Below are 19,365 nucleotides of genomic sequence, written 5' to 3' on the forward strand. Positions count from 1 at the left end.
ATGACAAGCTCAAGGTGAAGTTGTGGCCCCAGCAAAAAACAATTTACAGTCCCAAAGAAGAAAAGAGAGGGGGAATGAAGACGAACACAGAAGAAAGAAGAGAAGGGGAAGGCAGGAAACAGATATCATTTGAAATAGTTACTGAGTGTTGTATTTCTGTCAGGCAGGACCTTGAGCAGGTTGAGAATAGGAATGCACTTTTTGGTTTTGTCAGGAGAATGCTCAATATGAGAGCCCTTGAGGCTGACATTGACAGAAGTGTGTTGTAGTTTAAAAGTTTGTAAACTTTTACATTATGTACGAAGCACATGTCTCTTTGCTATGCGTCCGAGCAAATACAGTTTATAGAATGGCATTTATTTATGCCATTCATTCAGGTTTGCGATGGCCACCCCACTCTGGGTCTGTGTCTCACCTTGGACTCCAGTCAAAATGTCCTGGAAACGCCACTGCTCTGCACTCACCATAAAATAAATGACTCTCTCATAGAACTTTGTTACATAGAACTTTCTTGCTACTACCTTAATTCCCACTTTAACCAAAGTTTCTCAATTTGTACTTTCATGTAGTCTTCCTAGCAAATAAAACACGTCCATCCCTCTCATTGATCTTTTAGTCATATTTTTATTGAATGTTTGAACATTTGCATTCATATTTAGTAGCATGTATGATGTCTTCAATAGCATGTCATTGTGCAATCCTGTATACTGTAGTATAATGACAACAAAGGTGAACTTTGACTGCAATGAATGTGAAATCTACTCGCTGCTTCTTGACTAAATGTTGTCACTAAACAAAACGTAATCAATAATGTAAAATAGCTGCATATAGATGTCATTTAGGAGACAGGGTGTATATTCTTTCTGTTTGACACATTCACATCTGTCTGTAAACTCACACACACACACACACAAACACAAACACACACACACACACTCTAAGTCCTTTCCATTTTCTCTGACCTCTCCCTTCCTTTCTTAGTTCTACAGATCAGCATGGATGTGAAGCCAAACACTGGGAGGGGAAGCTTGAATGCAGCGCACTTGACAGACTACTGCCTGGGGCTATCAACATGTCAGCAGCCTCCTTGCTTTCCCCTCCCTCCCTCCCACTCATTCCCTCAAATTCTCATTCCTATACCTCTTTACCTCTCCATCTCGGAGAGAAGAGCAGGTAGGAGGCCGTGAAACCTCACTGTCTGTTTTAATATTCCCAGCAGGGGAGAGAAACAGACAGAAAATCGATTGCTTCATTTTTTCCCCTCTGATATGAAAGAGTTAGACAGAGGGCGGAGCTTCAAGTCTCACTTTCTATTTCTCTCTCTACCACCTTGAAAATCATCTTGTCTCTTATCTGTAAGTCATAGAGACACAAAAAAAGTGTCTGATGGGACAACCAGGGAAAGAATAAGAATGCAAGGTGAAAGAAGCATGCTACAGTATATACTCTTCTTTCCAAGAATGACAAGTAGACTAGTCTCTCATTGAGCTTTTTCATATTGTATTCTATCGCTCACTTTTTAGAGTGCAGTAGGTCTGTTGCATTCTAAGTTTGACTGCTCCATTACTGATTGGTGAACTTGTTCAACAAGCCCTGGTGCAGGACAAGATGTGTGTTCATGTTTGTGAGTTAGATAAGAGGTAGAGTTAAGCGGGAAAGCTAATGAGTTGCTCAAAGTGTAAGGCTTGTATGTAGCTGACTCGGCTGAAGCATGATTTCGTCATCCCGCTACTGAAGAAACCAAAATCTGGACCCCCTGTCACTATGCAACTACAAGCCTAGTATGGAAAGAATCTCATTTTTATCAGAAGTTCTTGAAAAGTAATTTCGAGATCCAATAAATATGCAATTTCAGATGAGAGAACAAACTTGTCAAATGATCACAAGTGGCACTACAGAAGTCAACGTGGCATGTTAGCTGAGTTGTAGCAATTATTCTTGGCCCAGCAACACATTGCCCTACTTCATGATGTCGGTAAGCCTGCATGGGATTTAAATGCTGCAAAAAATGTAATGTCCTTTGGCAGTCAGGCAAGACACTTGAAAATTGAATTTGGAATATTCCCTATGAATTCTCATGTGCTGTGTACAGTGGTATTTTCAATAGAACAGACCTGGCATTGGAACATTTTGACAGTAGATCCAACCCTGATAAATACTGCCAATGAAAAATCAATCAAAAAGTGCAGGATTCAGGTGGATAATCCAAGAAAAGAGAAGAAAGCTTCACGTCACCAATGTGTTGCGTGTCTCCTCTAGCAATATAGCAGTGTTTCATATTAGCCTCTCTACTAGGGATGGGAATCGAGACCCGATTCCTTGGAATCGTTAACATGCCCGCTTAACGATTCCGCTTATCGGTTCCGCTCGTTGCAAATGCGTCATGACTTGACACTCACGCTGCGTTGTTTTGGTTCAGAATGCAGAAAACATGGCGTTGAGACAGAATCTCTCTAAATGTTGTTGTTTTTTCACTTGAAAAGACGACAATACGGCCACTTGCAACAATTGTAAAGTTTCCATTTCGTCAAATGACACGCGCACAAGCACGAGCGCAAGCGAGCAGACGACGATCCTGACGGTTAAACGTTTAAATGTCCGCTGCCTGTCTAGTCGACACCAGAATTGCCCATTGGACTTGTACATACAATGTGTGAGAATTAACGTGTGTGTAGGCATATGTGTGGGCTAATAAAAGAGGTAGAGAGATAAAAAGGTGAGAGCAGCATAAAGCAAAGCAAAAAGGTTTTCTTGACCGCTGCCTTTAGGCCCGCAGTGTTTACTCACGTTCGTCAGCTGGTTTGTTTCTTTTTCCTCCCGTTATAGTGCTGCCTTTACACAAGGCGGGTGGAGACAAACCCATAACAACAAACAGCGGAACTTGGCGGTGATAAGGAAACAATAGTCTACACTTTAACAATAAACTTCATAAAGACACACTTAAAATAACGATCTCTGCCCATACAAAAAGCACTGACTTGGATAACTTGATGGAGCGATCGATGTGCAAAAACCATCCGGCACATGTCTGATGACGGGCCGTTATATTAATAATAAACAGCGGGCGGGCTTATAAAAAAGGAAGAGAGATAAAAGGCGAGAGCCTTTTTCTTTTTCCTCCCGTCAGCTGTTCTAATGCACCCTTTACGCACGGTGGTTGAGACGAACCCTACACTAAAGTTAAACATGACACTTTGTAACTACACACTTAAAATAACGATCTCTGCCCATACAAAAGACTTGGATTACTTGAGGAGCGACCGATGTGCAAATGTGTCTGATGACGAGCCGTTATATTAATAATAAACAGCGCGCTGCACATTAGAACAGCATGTACATACAATATCTAGTATCCTTCCTGAGAGGGCATACATGATATTTGTTCTGCAAACAAATGGTTAATTTGCCAAAGTTGATAGTTGGTCTTATCTTTACAGAAGACTTCTTTGTATTTTTTATGTCAGTTGAATTTTGTTTCAAGTTGAATGCAAATAAGCACTGTTAATATTCCAAAAGGCACAAGCTCTTCCTTGACTGTTTTCAGTCTGAGTTTTTAGGGAACATAATGGCATTTGGGCTTAAAAAGGCAAATCTTTTTTTTTGTCCGGACCTAATCCTAAAGTACTCTTGATAATCTTTGCACACACTAGACACACTTCTGATCAGATATTTAAGCAGGTTAATACAAATAAACAAATGTGTACTTATTTTCTCACACAATGAGAATCGATAAGAGAATCGATAAGGAATCGGATCGATAAGCAGAATCGGAATCAGAATCGTTAATTTCTTATCAATTCCCTTCCCTACTCTCTACTGTTTATTCTAACATCACTCCCACAATGCAATGCTATTAACGGTAAACAGTATTACAATAGTTTAAGGGGAAACTACAGCAAGCTACCAGAATGCATTGTTTTCTACAGTACAACACTGTTTTAATGGAAAACCATATGTCACTGTCACAACTCTTACAGAAATGTTTTACAGTACAGGGTTGATAGCGAGGGTGTTGAGCAGATTGAGGGGGTGAGTGCAGGTACTCAGGAGTGACATAAACAGACAGGCAACATGACATACAGGAGAAAACCAGGAAAGGCCATGGCCATGACAATCCCTGCGTTCCAATCCCCATAGTTCCATACTATTTAGTGTGAGGGAATTTTGGGTCTTTAGTTGTAATATTAATGGGAAAGATTAATTGGCCATATATGCCTATCTTGTGTGTCTGTCTCTCAGACTCTAGGTCAGCCTTGGAGCCTGTTAGGAGATACTTAGGTCAGTTCTATAGATAAAGTCTCATCTCCTTAGACTCCAGAATGTTATGGTTCACTGTGTTCAGCTCTGAACCAAAACATTGGTACGCTTGGTGCCCGAGCCGGGGAGGTGGTAGAGATAGCGCGAGGTTAAAACACAGCTCTAAGCATGAGTTTGTCAGAATTGAAGTGCAAGTCACGAGAGTTGCAGTCCGGTTCTCCTTGGCCAAGTCTGTAATAAATATTGCTTCATAATTCATCCAAGTCTCCTGAAATATTCTTCCACCTGAGTTGACCTCCAACCTTAACAGAACTTCCATCACATTTAGTATGCCATAAAAAGATTTAGAGTGTCCTAATACATGCACGTCAATTGTAGTATGCTGAAAATACATAAATGCCCCACTAACTCCAATAGCATTTTGCAGTATTCGTCTTTATTCTTGACATTTCTCAATATAATGAAAATAAAACTTCCTTATCTGATTTTTTTCTCTCCTGTGGCCCTAAAACTCTTCTGTACTTTAGTATGTTGTGTAGTAAAAAGAAAAAGTATGTGATTGGAACGCAGGGAATGTTTCCCTTTAAACATACTTTACTGATGAACATATGTAGAAAACATCTAGAGGTTAAAATCATTTTGACAACTGCTGTTTCATAGGTCAATAATGAGAAGTGAAGTATATGCAAAATGGTTGTTTAGTTTATTATAATTATGTTGAATTTCATAAAAAAACTGTTTTAAAAGATTCTGAACAAATGATCTTAATCTAGGGCTCAAGTGAGATAACAGGCAATTAATGAAATAAAAATCCTGGCATCCCAAAATCTGTCTCTGTGATCTGTCCCACGGTCCTTTAACTGATCAAACAAGGAGACACTGCTGACTTTGGACTGTTTTGAAAGAGTCTGATTGCCTGCCCGTCTCTCCCATCCAATCCACTACCATGTTTGGTGGTGCCACTCAGGAACTACTTGCACAGAACCAGGAGCACGCACGTTAACACACTGACACACACACACACGCGCACACACACACACACACACACACACACACACACACCCTCAGAAAATAGGCTCTGTCACACTATGAGGCATACAAGCCCAACAGAAATATTGTAAAAAAAATACTGTAAAATATTAACATATGATTGAAAAAATTCCAACATGCACATCACAGTCAAACATCTCTTCAAGCCCGCGTCATCTACACACTCACTGAGTTAATGAAAAGCAGGATTCCTGGGAGTGTCTGGCCAGAGTTTGATCTTTCTCTCAGATCAATGTCAGTAGATTGCCAGGGAGCCATAAGGCTCATCTCCACTCAATACTAAGGCTAGACCAAGTGGCTGTGTGTGTGTGTTCGTGTGCGTGTGTGTGTGAGAGAGAGGAGAAGGGCAAGACATGACAGTGATTTTTCTCAAATACTTTATTTATAGTTTTTTTTTGTATGCACATACACATAAAGTAAAATGAACAAAAGCATGGCGTACTCTTCTATACAGGTCTATGGCAAATGGCAAACTGAAAATGAAAGGTAATTGAGGTTTCAAGTTGGTCCCTTATGTACTGTGATATAGTCAAGGAGAGGCTGCCATATTTGATTAAACTTCTTTGCTTTCCCTGAAATCTCATATTGAATGTTCTCCATATACAAAGTAATGGATAACTCTATGAGCCAGATGTCATAACAGAGGGCCATCTCTTTTTTCCAAACCTTAAGAATAATGGCTGTTTCTGGATTGGGATGGAGGATGTGGCCGATTGGTGATAGAGCCACGTCCAGTTCCTTTCTGGCTAAAACACTACTATTTAGTACGTCGTCTCCTTCCACTTCCTTGTGAATTCCCTTGCGGGAATTCTCAAGCATGCCTTAGAACGCGATATTTTCACAATAGGGGTCACAAATAACACTAATTAATGGTTAATTATGCTAAGGTGATGCTTAATCAGCACTAGTATGCCTTTATTAAATGTTAATTTATGAGAAATGGTTCCCACTTTACAAAAAGGGTCACATAGACCATTAATAAATGGTTAATTACACTTAAGTAATGCCACAATGACACAACCAAGACGGTCTGACAGACAACATTGCTGTTTAACATCTACAGTATCTTTTAATACATAAGAAACCTTGCAGATCCTTTACAACTCCCTCATTGACCAATCCACCAAACTTTGCCACATAACATGCACACCATGATGACACACTCCAACATTACATCAGAAACAGCATGTGTCATAATTCCTTGCCCACTCCTATGCAACTACAAACTTTCCACTGTCTAGAGGTTGAGCACACGCAGCACAGTGTCTCCTCACTAGATCACTGTAGGGACCCTGCTGTTGCCCTAGGTAACCAGCCCTGACACTGAGCTCACCAGCAGCAGTGCCCCTCATCCCGTTACCCCTTCGCTGATACAGACTTTACTGTCAGGTTTGGATACAAACAGGAGTCTGTCTGGTCAGTGACACACTTTGTTATATGTTCAGAGTACATCACCTAGACACAGATCTGCAACTGATCCGATGGCTGTTCCGTCCTCTGTGTGTGTGTGTGTGTGTGTGTGTGTGTGTGTGTGTGTGTGTGTGTGTGTGTGTGTGTGTGTGTGTGTGTGTGTGTGTGTGTGTGTGTGTGTGTGTGTGTGTGTGTGTGTGTGTCCTATAGGCTACGTAACCACTTTGTTTCTCAGACATGTTTTTAGGCTGCAGAGATACATTTGCATAAACACACTGCATGTCCCCATTAACGCTGTTGTCAGGAGCTGTCACGCGTCAACGCTGACACCACCGCGCCGGATTCACTGACCCCCAGACCCAACCATCACTCCTCTGGACAGGAAAGAGGTGGAGGAGAGGAAGCAAGACAGGGTCGGAGGAGTCGATGCAAATAAAAGACAAATGTAACGAAGAAGCTGGAATATTGGGAAAAAGTGAAAATAATTCTAAAGATAACAGGAAATGATGGGAGAGATGAGAGACCAGAGGACACAAGTCAAGGAAGAAAAGACAATGCATGAGACTAGAAAAGTAAGGAGACCAGAGTTGAAGGGAGTGTCCACTTCACTGCTTCTGCTACAGACACCGAGGAGAGAGGCTCTGAAACAATCAGGAAGAGATCTTTAAAGATTTAAACTGGAGAAATACAAGTGACTTTTTTTTCTGCAGGAACTTTTAATATACTCAATCCTTTTTTTAAATCTTTTATTTTTTTTGGTATGTGTCTTTTCAATCTTCATGCCTTTTTTATGTCGGTTGTAAAGCAATTTGAATTGCCTTGTGGAGCCTTTCCTTTAGTCCCGTTCAATTTAAATAGTTTGAGTGAGTTTATGAAGTGGACACTCCAGTTTATGAAGTGGAGTTTATGAAGTGGACACGGCGAGATTACATACAAAGTCAATGTACTAGCGCGTGGCCGCGCGTCCACCCAATAATCGGCGTCCAGCGGCGGGCGCTTGCGCGGCGCGTGGCCGCGCCTCATGAGAGGCGCGTGAATCGGGAGCGCGGCCATTTGCGGCGTGTAGAAATTGCGTCATCGAAGGAGCGTGAATCGAAGGCTTGTGCGGCGAACACGGCGCCGCGCCTCCACAGCCAATCAGTGTTGAGATTGCCCGGTGGTCTGCAAGACGAGGTGGGCGTGTGGAGTGAGGACATTGGGCTTCCAATACATTCTGCAAATATGTGTATTTTGCATCTGTTTAGCTGTTGGTAGTACTTTAGCCAAGGCAGCGCCGGTTAGCATAGTGAAACTCACCCAGCTGTGTGCTGTTCCTGAGGATAATATGAACCCAAAGTTGACGGCAGTATCCGTGTGGAATTCCAATATAGTACAGCGAAGCACCGGTGTTGTCCTCCGTCAGCCGGCACACTTTCACTTTCAGGTAGGCTGATGTCTGCCTTTATTTTTGCAGCTGAGCAGTGAGCACACACTGCTGTTGTTATTGTTTAGTATGTTGCTGAATTACTATTAATACAGTCATATGAAAAAGTTTGGGAACCCCTCTCAGCCGGCATTATAATTGACTCTGCTTTCACAAAAAAAAGATAAAAATGTCTTTAATTTACCAGGAACAGCTAAGTACTGGGATGTTTTCCAAACAAAGATTTTTTGAAAAGCAGTATTTGGTTGTATGAAATAAAATAAAATGTGAAAAACTGGCTGTGCAAAAATATGGGTACCCTTGTGGTTTTGTTGATTTTAATGCCTGCAACAGCATGTAAAACTGATGACTTTAAATGCAAAGTTGGTTGGATTATGTTGTTAAACCTTGAACCTCATAGAATTGTCTGTTTAATCATGAGAAAATGTATTTTAGGTGCCTAAATGCAAGTTGCACTTCTCTTTGACTCTCTGCTGAAGTGAAACAGAATGGGATCATCAAAACAGCTCCCAAAAGATCTTAAAAACAAAGATTGTTCATTGTCATGGTTTAGGGGAAGGCTACAAGAAGCTTTCCCAAAGGTTTCAATTGTCAATTTCGACTGTAGGGAACGTTGTCAGGAAATGGAAGGACACAGGCATAGTGGCAGTTAAACCCAGGCATGGCAGACCAAGGCATAGGTGGAGGATTGTGAGAATGGTTGCACACAACCCACAGATCACCTCCAAAGACCTGCAAGAACATCTGGCTGCAGATTGTGTATCTGTACATCGTTCAACAATTCAGCGCAATTTGCACCAAAACATCTGCTTTTTATAAAGACCAAATAACTTATTTTTTGTCTCATCAGTCCAAAGCATTTTCTTCCAATATGAAGCTGGCTTGTCTAAATGAGCTTTTGCATACTCCATGCAACTGTATCTGTGGCGTGGGCGCAGAAAGGGCTTCCTTCTCATCACCCGGCCATACAGATGTTTTGGTGCAAATTGCACTGAATTGTAGAACCATGTACAGATACACAATCTGCAGCCAGATGTTCTTGCAGGTCTTTGGAGGTGATCTTTGGGTTGTGTGCAACCATTCTCACAATCCGCCGCATATGCCGCTCTTGTACTTTTCTTGGTCTGCTAGACCTGGGTTTAACTGCAACTGTGCCTGTGTCCTTCCATTCCCTGACAACGTTCCTTACAGTAGAAATTGACAATTGAAACCTTTGGGAAAGCTTCTTGTAGCCTTCCCCTAAACCATGACAATGAATAATCTTTGTTTTTAAGATCTTTTGGGAGCTGTTTTGATGATCCCATTCTGTCTCACTTCAGCAGAGAGTCAAAGAGAAGTGCAACTTGCATTTAGGCACCTAAAATACATTTTCTCATGATTAAACAGACAATTCTATGAGGTTCAAGGCTTAACAACATAATCCAACCAACTTTGCGTTTAAAGTAATCAGTTTTACATGCTGTTACAGGCATTAACATCAACAAAACCACAAGGGTACCCATATTTTTGCACAGCCAGTTTTTCACATTTTATTTTATTTCATACAACCAAATACTGCTTTTCAAAAAATCTTTGTTTGGAAAACATCCCAGTACTTAGCTGTTCCTGGTAAATTAAAGACATACCACTTTTATCTTTTTTTTGTGAAAGCAGAGTCAATTATAATGCCGGCTGAGAGGGGTTCCCAAACTTTTTCATATGATATGTGTATATTTTCGATCGGGGTGCGTCTTCATGCTGTTTTAATGATATTTGTGACATGACTGCCACGTACACAGTGAACCTACATCTGTATTTTTTGGCACAGCTGGACCATGTTATTTTTGTTGTTGCACCGTAAGTGTGACGGGTCTGATCTCGGCGTCGGCGTCAGGAATATATGGCCCGATATGATCAAGCGGCGAGCCTCCTGCGGTCACGCGGCCAACCGCCGCCTCATTTGGCCGCGGCGACGGCTGCGGTTAATATGGCCCAATATGACCAAGCGGCGAGCCTCCTGCGTTTACGCGGCCAACCGCCGCAGGCGGCCAGTGTGGTGTGTTCCCGGCTTTAGGAATGCCAGGGTCTGCTTTGCAAGAGAAAATAGTAAAGTGTAATGTTGACAAAAACTTTTGGCCCGATGCTGAAGAGGATTAGAAACCTCACAATACTTATCTTTACACTGTATGAGAGGTAACTGTATGTACTTTAAATGTTGATCCATAGTATGAGGTTATTGGTTGAGGAATTGTATTAAGTTACTACATTTGTTTCTTTTGAATAGAAAAACTGTGTTTCTTTTATAAATGTGTTTATTCATTTTACTCATTGTCTAAACAGTGAACACAGAAATCAGACTGGTCTGGTACTAACTGTGTTAAAATAAAGGAAAACGTCTCCATTTCCATGAAAGGACTTGCTGCATCAAGCCGAAACTCCTTTGCACAATTGTTCAGTCAGCTCTCAGTCCTTCTCCACCTGTGAAAGATGACACTTCTGTGCTGCTTTTTACAAGCATGGATCAAAGAGGCTCAGAATGAGAGTTGTTTTTCTACATTTACACTAAAGTGTTTACTCTGCATGCGTTTCAATGGATGGCTGTATTTTTTCGACCCTTCTTAAAGTATTGAATGAAGTAATGTATTGATTCAACAACATGTTGTGTTGTTTGAAGGAAATATTATGTCACATGTTTTACTGTAATTGTTTTTTGAATGTGAGAGCATTCTGATTATATAATATTGATTATTAGTGGGTACTGTCCAATTTGTGATGCTCGGGCAACATTCTTTTTAAACTCTAATGCCCACTCAATCTAAAGAGAGAGAGAGAGAGACAGAGAAAGAAAGAAAGAAAGAAAGAAAGAAAGAAAGAAAGAAAGAAAGAAAGAAAGAAAGAAAGAAAGAAAGAAAGAAAGAAAGAAAGAAAGAAAGAAAGAAAGAAAGAAAGAAAGAAAGAAAGAAAGAAAGAAAGAAAAAGAGAGAGACAGTCTGGTCCAGGCTTGAAGTCAGTCCCTCAAAATCAATGGCGCCATCTACACTCACAAAAATGCACACACACCTCTTTTTCCTCTGTAACGGGCTGAATGATCGTAGGCTGAAGTGCAGTAAGAGTAAACGAGCAAAGTGGTTTCCAGGACAACACTGTCAACCTCCAGCACTTGCTATCCATGATGCCGGCACTAAGGGTCACATGACTAGAAACTATTTATTGTTTTGATAGAAAGACCAATATACACAAATGAGAATGACAAACATATGACAACAAAGCTCATCAAAAGTGGTAAATGTACGAGAAATGTAGAAATGTAAGATTCAGTATTTGTTTATCCAATGTATTGTCATTGTTGTGCTACGGTACCTCTTTGTGTGTGTGTGTGTGTGTGTGTGTGTGTGTGTGTGTGTGTGTGTGTGTGTGTGTGTGTGTGTGTGTGTGTGTGTGTGTGTGTGTGTGTGTGTGTGTGTGCTGGAGTGGATGTAGATGAGTTTTCTCAGCGCTGCAGGGGAATGGGCTGCGGTTGGCTGGCCTGACTTGCAGACCGCTCTGTGAAAAAGAATGACTTTTTAAATTACCCATACATCACTGTCACCGCGGCACAGACTAGGGCGACTAGTGCTTTCATCGCATGCGCATACACATGGAAACACCCTCTCCCTCTCCTCCCGTTCACTCAACACACTCAGTCCCATGTTTACATGTAAACACACAGCCATGCAGTGCCAACTTGAACACAGGCTTATACTGTACTGTATGTATGTGCAAAAAGACAAATGTGGGAAACAGAGATATTCTTATACTGAAGCCGCCTCTGTGAAGAGATGAAAGTGATAGATGCATTAAAGGTTCAGTAAGTGGAATGGTCAGTTTAGCAAACTTCCTGTCACTGACTGCAGTTAGCGGTCCCCTCGCTCGTCCCTACGTCACCACATTAATGCACTGCGGTCTTCAATCAGCGAGTTATCTAGCATCATCTCAGATCCATAAGTTTGATAAAACATGATAAAAACCATCAAAACGGACATTGGGAAGGATTTTTACCTGCTCCGCCATTGTAGGCGCATACACATTCACCCATCTGTCGCTCTGCACGTGCACTGGCAGTGAGGCGGGTGCCGGTTTACAGCGTTCTCTCTTCTGATTGGTTATCAGTAGTGGGTAAGTAGTAGTAATTGATATGCCGATTACATGCAGAGCGAGTGACTGACAGATGGCTTTATGAAACGTGCACACTATATAAGTGATCACTGTATGAATATAGAGCAATTTAACACTTATATTAACATAAATAAATCGCTTACTTACTACCTTTAACTAAATAGATAACTACATAAATGAGTGGATATCTAAAGCCATGAGAGTAGAACTTGCCTGTCATTCTCTTCTTCCCTCTCTTCCTCATCTAACGAGCTAGATCTTGATGGCAGGTACTTAAACTTCTCATGGCTTACTAAGCAGTAGAGGTGATAGCACCATATGTCTAGGCAGTAATACAGAGATATTAAACCGCTCAAGTTGAGCAGGGGTTGCAGATGCTAAGCACTGGGGCGGATGTTGTTTTGTCATTTTTCTGGTTCTTCCTCTCCCTTAACTTGTACTTAATATGAATGTCCACAGCATGCAAATATGCACATATACTGTATATTAACTGCACATGCTGCATCTGAGCAGGTTTTATAGAAGTGTTTGAGTGTTTGCTAGAGTTGATATGCAGCAGAGGGCAGGAAAATGATTGAGGAGCAAAGATGCGTAAAGGCATAGCATTCTTCACCATTTACCAGTCAAACCTTTAACTAAATGAGACAAGATGATTTCCGCATAATAAAGTTGAAGTCAAGGTTGTCTACCAGATCATTTCATTCTAAAATCAGTGGATATCTTCTCACTATCAGCTACATGTCCGTACTGTGTGTGTCGTTTTAATGGATATTCATGAAGAATGTACTTTCTTTAATATTACAGCCAAAAGCAACACCGATGCTGCAAGTAGGGGAGAGATGAATCTTGAAGAAAAACACTTTTCTGCCTGATACAGTATATTTAACACCATGATGAAGGATACATGAAAACACCGTCTATTTTGGTTCAATCAAAGTGAAGAAATGTATTGCCTACTACCTGTGATAGATACTAAATGAATCAATTAACAAATAAATCAATTTTATGGTATGTGCTGTCAACATTTCTGACAAAGTCTCCTGTGCAGCACGTGACCAAAATGAGCACCAAAAAGTTGACCTCAACATTGATTCTGTGGAAGACTTCAGTTGCAGTGATGGTATGTGGGTACCATCTATACCTCACCTACTACCCTAGGGAATCCTATCTAGGAATTATACCACCTTTCATCAGAAAGTCATACTCAGGGGCGTAGCACCAAATTCTGGGCCCCTATACAAAAAGTCCTGATGGGTCCCCTGAAAGGCGGTCTTACAATACACATGGCTCTCTGAGCCAGACAACTCCACAATACATTTATTTGAGGAATGACCAAATCATTACTTTTACCGGTGTTTCCCCCAGAAAATGTCTTAGTCAAGGTGGTCACTGGCTAGGGTCACAGGAGGCGCGGCGCAATGTTGGGGGTAGTTTGCTCAAAGATGCCAATGCGCACTATAGAAATAAACAACTGTTTATTTGAATACAAAAATACAACAGACACTGACCTTACAGTTGTGCAATTTTGTTTGCTATGTGCAGGTAAAATTTTACGGACAGTACAAAACACAATTAAAGAAAACTTCTACTGTTTTGGTGCAATGCTATGCAGACACACTAAATACAAATAATAGACCATACACTTGTGTAGGCACAACAAGTGCAAATTCAACTTTTTAAAGTTCCTTTATGGATGGGGGGCTGTGATTATTGTGGACAATAGGCCTACTGTGATGCGATAGCCTATAATTCATTAATGGTTATTATTAGCCTACTTGCTTGATTTATTTTTAAATACAAAGGTTATTGGTCGTTTTGGAACATGTCTTTCCCAATTTAAAACATAAAAATAAAGCAGCATTGAAAATTCAGAAAATAAATCTTGTTGGCCTACACTAGCATGCTGTTCTACAAATAACTCAATAGTTGAAATAATAAATACAATGTGTTTTCCCCTTAAAATGTCTAAATGCATTTCAAAGACAGTAACAGTGTGGCACTTCTTTAAACTTACTGAAACTTGCAGGGGCCATCACTCTCATGTATTTATCAGACTTTTCTCTGCGCTTTCTGAGCTGATAGATAGGTTGTGTTGCCACAGTGATGTGGAGTCTTAAACTGTTCTAGCTTTGCCAGCACTTATATCTGTACAGCTAAATATCCCCATAGAAACATCGCTGCGTTTATTTTCGCCGCCAGTTCAATTCAATGTCGGCTTGCTCCTGCTTACTCTCCCGCACACATGCCTTAGTCATGCGCAGGCCCCTGATCTCCTTGCAAGGGTCAGGGGCCTATCATGAGCCAGTCAATTATTAATTTTTTTGGAATGGCATTGTTCAGGGCCTTCGAAGATCGGGGCCCCACATTCAGCTTAAAAAAAAAATATATATATAGGGGAGAACGGGGTAATCTGAGCCACTTTTTACATTTGCTCCCCTCTAAGTGAGCTAAAATTATTTATCACTCAAATGTACACCTTTCCCATTAATTCAGGACGTTTCCTAGAAATGGGCATTAGCAGAATTTTTTCAAGACAAAGGGCAGTGAAAATATGATTGTTTTAAAAAAAGTTGTCATGTGGCTCACTTTACCCCAGCTGTGGGGTAAACTGATCCACTTACTTTTTCCACTCTGAAACTACCATAACACATATTGTAACAGTAAGAATCCTGAAAGCTAGCCACACATTCCAGAACTAATGTCGGACTAGTAAAAGAATGATGGGGTTTGGTCAATTAAGCAAAGCAAATTTTCTAAACACTTGAAAGTAACTCTGAACAAAATCAAATACAACATATTATAATTCAAACGGTTTTAATAAGATTCAAATGAAAGATAGAACCAGTTAGATTAGAACAGTCTGGGGGTCAGAACACAGGACCCTTAGAGCCAGCTAGTGTCTGGGGGTCAAAGCAGAGGAAAATCAGAACCAGCGAGAACAGCCTGGGACTCAGAACACAGGAGAAGACCCAACTGGATTATAACATCAGCCTGTCATACTCTACAACTAGGCCTACTCTACATTCCAGCCCTGAAGGTTACAGGGAAAGATGAGAAGGTGCTCTTTCCGTGTGGTTGCCCCAGGTCGTCTTCCTGGTTTATTTCCTTGGCATGATGGCTTTTCTACAATGTGTATGACATTAAAATGAAACATATGTCATGTAATATTACATTAAAATATGTTTAAGACTAAACTTAACTTGTGCCTCATGGTGGGGGAAAGTGAGACAGTGGCTCACTTTCCCCCACAGCATTTGGCTCACTTTCCCCCACCACCACAATTTGAGAAAAAACTACCTCTCTTAGCATTTCAGGCTAATCTTCAGTTATCAGCATCACATGGTTTCATATGTTGGTAGTTCATCAACACGTATGATAAAAGTTTTTCTACGTGAATACATTTGCTTTGGCACAACAGTTGATTAAGTTGACAGCAAGAAAATTTACTTTTACATGCAAAATACCTATTTTGGTGAAAAAAACATGCTTACCACTGCACCATGAGGTCCTCTCTTTCAGGGCCATGGGGAAATGAGAGGGGCTTGAAAACATACTGTATATCTCACATGACCACAAATGTTTTCCGTTGCCTAGATACAGGGGGTGGCTCACATTACCCGATGCCTCAGATTCCCCTGTTCTCCCCTATATTTTTTTTCTTTTTCTGATGGGCCCCCCTCTGCCTTGGGCCCCCCCGTGACTGTCGCACTTTCCCCCGCAGTCCGTCGGCCCTGGTCATACTACTGAACAGTCAAGTCAAGTCAACTTTACTACATACTATACAGCACATTTATAACAGCCGAGGCGGACCAAAGTGCTTTACAATAAGTACAATACATTACATCCAAAACATCATAAATACACATAAAAGCAAGAATTTTAATTAAATTAAAACACAAAACAATAGTAAAATCTTCTAGTAGACACTGCTGGGATAGAACCCTCTCAACTAGAGATAAAAGCCTAGGAAAATAACAGCATTCATGGTCATTGACCATTAGTTTGGATTTCTAAGAATACTTCATTAGTCTGGTCTCTAGTAGAGTCTCAGTCAGTCCCAGTAGGCAGGACCTTAAAACTAAACTAAATGACATGTCATGCATATGGATGGGATGCTTTCCTGTATCGAGAAGGCCGCATGTCATCTGATTGAACATCAGCCTTGAACCCAGCTGGTAGCAGGGCAGAGGTGGTGTAAAAGGGAACACCACTGTCAGGTAGATAAACAGCTTTGGAGAAGTGTATTCTAACTAGAGGAATACATTCTCAAAGTATATTGTAGAACCCCTCAGGATCTGACATCTTAAAACATGTTGGATGGTATAAGCTTTGATGTGATTCCTCTGTGTTGTCTGGTGTGGATATGTTGTTTTCTTATTAATCATTTTTATCATTGTTTCATCACTTTTAACCTGATTTTATTATTTCAGTTTGAACACAGGCAATGATATCAGTGTGTACTGATCAGGATGAAAATGATGATTCTCTTGGCATTTTTTTCCATTGAAGTGATGGTATTTTCCTTCATGTCAACAAATCCCATGCAAAACTAAATTCAGTTATGAATGAACTGATCCAATAGACAATTATTCCGTTTATATAAAACTCCAGCAAACACAACCATGTGGGGTGGGGGGTATACTGAAACAAAATAATTAAGTTTATAAATATGATACAATTTTACATAAACTGGCCTTGTTTAAGTTATCAAAGAAGAGGAGTTATCACATGTGGTCTGACACAAGATTTTACAATCTGCTACACTACAGTATGTGTGAGGTATTTTGTCCAAGAATAAAGTCTTAAGTATCAATACCAGCTAAAAAATTAATATAAGTCTAGTTCAAAATGCTATTAAGTTCTGGGTTGTGCAGAGGATAAAGGTGAAGTAAGCGATTTATTTATGTTAATATAAGTGTTAAATCGCTCTTTATTCATACAGTGATCACTTATATAGTGTGCGCGTCACTCGCTCTGCATGTAATCGGCAAATAAACTTTTCGGGGATCCCACTACTGATAACCAATCAGAAGAGAGAACGCTACAAACCGGCACCCGTCTCACTGCCAGTGCACGCGCAGAGCGACAGATAGGTGAATGTGTATGCGGCTACAATCGCGGAGCAGGTAAAAATCCTTCCCAATGTCTGTTTTGATGGTTTTTTATCATGTTTCATCACACTAATGGATCTGAGATGATGCTAGATAACTTGCTGCTTGAAGACCGTAGTGCAGTGGTTCTCAATTATTTTCTGTCATGCCCCCCCTAGGGGACAGAAATTTCTGTTTGAGTTTCTGGCACGAGCATTCTGCATACAATCACCTTATTATCAAATTAGATGTTAGATTATAAAATGTGCTGAGATAACTTCTGCAGCAACATAAAAAAAAAATCGAAGTTCAGTTTATTAGCTCAATTTGTAACATTTAAACAAGACTGCTCAGTCTGTGTGAATCTCAGGACAGAGAAACAAGAGCAAATGATTCACTGAGGTTTGCATTTCATTCAAAACATTTTTAAACTGTAAACATAGTTAAGGTGGTGTTTTTTTATTATTATAGGCCAATATGCCTTCTGTGATGCGATAACCTATAATTCATTAATGTTATTATTAGTCTACTTGCTTGATTTCTTTTTAAATAGCATACAGAGACACTTGGAGACACATGTGGACGTTCATTTACTGCAAATCACGGCCTTTCACGCGGTTATGGCCATACACAAGCACACATCGCGCTCGCTAGCACAAAAAAAAAGTTGTCAGTTGAAAATCAAGGCCATCTTTCATTATGTCGAAATGTCAAGAATAAAGACGAATACTCCAAAATGCTATTGGAGTGCTAGTGGAGCAACTATGTCTTTTCAGCATACTACAATTGACGTGCATGTTTTGGGACATCCTAAATCTTTTTCTGGCATAGTAACTAGTATGTAAGTTTGGGAATTGGAACACAGGGTGAGAAAGAAAAGTTTACTGAGGGCCTCAACATCAGTACTGGTTGATGGAGCAGAGTCGCCATCTGCTGCTTCTCTTAAAGTATTGTTGTTTTAAATCTGATATTTTAAATTTGTCCTCGTGATGAATCTGGTTTTTGGTTTGGCATTATTATGTGGTATTCCCCTATCTTGGTTGGGCTCAATATGGGATTTTGTAGTACAGATTAATCGACTCTGTAGTCTCATACAATGATGTGACAAATAAGGTGTGCAGACTAAGTATTATCCAACAATGCCATTTTCTGGTAAATGATACGACACATCACTAGCCTAAAATAATGTTCAGTTTTGGACTAAGACTTAAGATACCTTTGTTGTCTTTCTGAGTGCACATTTGAACACAATGTTTTACTTGGTGAGTCTTATTTGTTAAAGGGATCAACGATTCTGGAGAATACTTGTCGACAAAATCTCTTTTTGTCTAAAATAAATATATATCTCCTCAAGATCCACAACCTGTCCGTACTGTGTGTGTTCTGGAAAAATAATCTTGTTTTAAAACAAAGAATAGGCTCTGTAAACTTTATAGAAGTTATTTTGACAAGCATTATCCAATTATCCTTATCTGTTTGCATCATGATCCTGTATGTGGCTAAGAAGGTTTGTAACAACGCATTATGTTATAAATGTCAAAACAAAATGAATGTTCCCTTTATTATGTAATAATATGGTGCATTATGTTTCAAATATATTTTATTTAAAGTATTTGTGTTACGGCTGGACAAGGAGGACACAGGCGCGGAGACAGTACCAGTTTAAGAGGGTTTATTTAACAATAATCAGCTGGGGGTTCTGGCCGGGATCCGGGGAAAATCCAACTGTTCTGGAGGGGAGGGGGGGTTCAGGGGGAGAGCAACGGAGAAAGTCCAGGGGATTGAGCGAGAGCAGGCTAGAGCAGGCGGGCAGAGGGGTCCGGGAGGAAGTGCTTGCTGGTGCAGGTTGGAGCCGGTGGTGGAGTCAGGCCGGGAGAGCTGTGGCAGAAAAAACAAGAATGCAAACAGGTAGGTAACTAGAGAGAGCAACTGACTGTGGGAAACTGAGACTACGTTCTGGCAGTGTCTGGAAGGTCGGGCCGGGTATATGAAGAGCGGTTG

This window comes from Ammodytes marinus (assembly GCF_949987685.1).
Source record: "Ammodytes marinus genome assembly, chromosome: 20".
NCBI classification, from domain to species: domain Eukaryota; kingdom Metazoa; phylum Chordata; class Actinopteri; order Uranoscopiformes; family Ammodytidae; genus Ammodytes; species Ammodytes marinus.